The sequence below is a fragment of the Hippopotamus amphibius genome, chromosome 12 (assembly GCF_030028045.1).
Source record: "Hippopotamus amphibius kiboko isolate mHipAmp2 chromosome 12, mHipAmp2.hap2, whole genome shotgun sequence".
NCBI lineage: Eukaryota > Metazoa > Chordata > Mammalia > Artiodactyla > Hippopotamidae > Hippopotamus > Hippopotamus amphibius.
The window spans coordinates 82,335,139-82,338,667 of record NC_080197.1 but is presented as its reverse complement, the minus strand read 5'-3'; positions in this window follow the sequence as shown (position 1 = coordinate 82,338,667).

Genomic DNA, 3,529 nt, shown 5'->3' with positions numbered 1-3,529 from the left:
ATGGAGTTGGTGGAATTAGGTTTCTTTAAGTATTTTTATAATCTGGACTTTTCAGTTTTATTTCTTATCTCTTCCAACTTGAGGGTGACCAGTAAAAATAAAGTTAAAAAAAAGACTACTATAAATTATATGCTAAGAAATGAGAAAAAAAATGGAATCATATAACATGCTTAACAAAAATCATAGAAGACCAAAAAAGAGTGGAACACAAATACAAAACCATAGAAAAACAACAAAAACAGTAACATATAATTGCAGATAGTAATCCAACTGTATCAATAATCACTTTGAATGTGAATGTTCTAAATGCACAAATTAAAAACAGAGATTGTCAGATTAAATCAAAAAACACAATCCAACTATATGTTTTATATGAGGAACTCACTGAAAGACACACATAGACTAAAAGTTAATGCATGGAGAATAATATATTTTGCTAACATTAATCAAAGTCAGAAATCACTGTATTAGTGCAGGCAGATCAGGCTTCAAAACAAAGAAAATCACTGATAAAGAAGAGCATTACATAATGACGAAGGGGTTGTTTCTCCAAGAAGATATAACACTTCTTAATGAGTATGTACCTCAAAACAGGGCATCAAAGTACATGAAAAAAAAAAAACTGATAGAAAAGAAAGAAGAAATAGATAAACTCCCTGCCATAGTTGGAGATTCAGAACTTCTCTCTAAAAACTGAATAAATGCAGCAGAGAGAAAATCAGTAGAGACATACATGAACTCAACAATAGCATCAAACAACTAGATACAATTGACACCCCTAGACTACTTCATTTGACAACAACTAAATGCCAACAACTAAATACCATTTTTCTCAAGCTCACATGGATCATTCATCAAGATGGACTACGTTTGGTGCTATAAACACATCTTAAGAAACTTTAAAGAATAGCAATTATGTAATGTCATTTCTCAGACAACAATGGAATTAAACTAGAAATAAATATCAAAAAAAACCTGGAAAACCAAACACATGGATTTTAAACAATGTTTCTAAATAACACATGGAATAAAGAAGAAATCACAAAAGAAATGATAAAAATTTGAACTAAAAGAGAATGAAAACACAAGTTATCAAAATTTGTGGAATATTATTCAGCCATTACAAAGGAATGAAATCCTGGAATCTGTGAGAACATGGATGGACCTTGATGGCATTATGCCAACTGAAATAAGTCAGACTGAGGTAGACAAATACATTATGATCTCATCTATATGCAGAATCTAAAACAAACAAAACAAAATAAATAAATAAATAAATAAATAAAAAGAAAAAAATAAGTTCATAGATACAGGGAACAGATTGGTGGTTTCCAGGCAAAATAGGAAAGGGACCAGATGGTATACACTTCCAGTTATGAATAATTAAGTCATAAGGATGTAATGTACATCATGTTGACAACGGTTCATGATACTGTCTTGCATGTTTGAAAGTTGCTAGGAGAGTAGCTCTTAAAAGTGCTCATCACAAGGAAAAAATGTATAACTATTAGTGATGTTAGCTAGACTTTTATTGTGGTGATGATTTCACAATACGTATAAATACCCCGTGTTGTCACAAATGCCAAGATTTCACTCCTTCTTAATGGCTGAATAATGTTCCATTTTATACATATGTGCCACATCTTCTCTACCATTCATCCATCCATAGAGACTAAGGTTGTTGTCTAAACCAAGTTCTCATGCTCAGTGCACAGTGAGGCCAACTAAAGGGAAACATCAAAGTTTTGGAGCAAAGAAACAATCAAGGAAGGAGAACTGTGGCTCATGCTTAGAAAGTCCTAGCTCCCTAATGAGTTTCAGGAAAGAGTTTTTAAAGGCAACTTTGCAAGGGAGTACAGTCTGCAGGGTGTATGACCCTCTTCTGATTAGTTGGTGGTGAGGTAACAGAGCAGTGGTCCAGGAATCTCAATCATCAGCCTTTTGGTTCCAACCAGTCTGGGGTCCATATGATTGTGCTCAGCCTTAAATTACCATCTTTCACCTGGGTTGGAACCCCAGCTCCTGTAGAAGAATTCAGAAATATGTATCAGATTACATCTGTGCACATCCCCTGAGAACGAACCAGGCCCTGACCCATCTCTGCATTGTTTCCAGACTGCCTTCCCTTTGTTTCTGCATTCTCTCATTCCCCTGATTAGTAACTTTTAGACTGCCCTTTGGAACTCAGAGAAGCTGTGGACCAATCTCTGTCAAGTGTTCAGCCCTCCAGAACACCTGAAGTTTGACATTTATTGTAGAAGCTACTCAGCAAAAGGCAATTTCCATCTCTTTACCTCTCTCTCTTCTCTCTTTCTGATGCACACACCTAGCTAAGGCAGTGTGGTCAATGAATCCAGCTGTCCCCATAAAAGAATTATCTCCACTTATCTCCTTCCTGGGTAATGATCAGGATAAAGGAAACAGAGATGAGGCAGGTTAATAACAAAACAGGGAAGGATAAAGTAAAAATAGGAAAATGCAAGCCCCAGGGAATAAATAACTTGTGGCCTCTTTCACAGGACCCTGCCAGGGCAGCACAAACAACTGGTTCAACGAGATAAGAAAAAAAGAAAAAAAAACTAACATATGCTCTCTGGCTTCTGTACATTGCTTCTGTGTAGATAAACATAGCTACAGGCTCCCAAAAGTGGGGGAACTAGTCTATAAAACGAGGAACTCTCCTTTAGTTGGGGGCTCAGTCTTTGAATGTGAATCCACTGGGCCTGTACCGGTACAATAAACATTGCTTCCTGCATTGCAAGCCTTGGTGTTCTGCCTACCTCTACCGATCCCTCCAACAGAGAGTTATATAGTCCTATTGTAAAAATTCAAGATCCCATCTATGTTGTTCTTAGGAATGACATTTTTCTTTCCCCTAACAATATCTCTTGGATCACTGTACTTGGCACACCTTCTAGGTGGCAACATTGCCAGAAAGGTGCCTCATGGATTCAAGCTTAATTCAGGTTAAGTTTCATAAAAATACACTTGTCCCTCAGGTACCTACATCTTTTAGAAAAAAGGTCTGAGTGTGAGTAAGGAATGTTGGAAACAAAGATGAAAGGATAGTTACTGAAATGGAGCACCCAGATTTTGTGGAAGTGGAGAGAATGACCTAGCATCTAGTGAGAGAATACCTTAGACCCCAGCAGGCATGAGGTGGGAAGGATATTGATGATCTTTGTCATGAAGAACCTTCCCTGGAGCCTTCCTCCACAAGAAAAACACTCCACTGCAGATCTCTTGGACACTGCAAGAAATTTAGAAATGTATATGAACTGCTGTTCTGCCACCCTCACCCAGAATGCTTGGTCAGAATAAAAAAGACAAGAGGGGAGCTCTCCAGGCCTTCCAGGACCTCCCACCCACCTCCTCACCCTCAGGCAAAACACCATTCGATGTCTTTCCCACCCTACTCTCAGCCAGTGAGTGAGGCAGACAAATGCTACATGTCTGATGGTTTGAACAAATATAAGACAGATTGGATAAAAAGCACTTAAACAGTCCCTCCAAAAAAGAAGCTACTGAA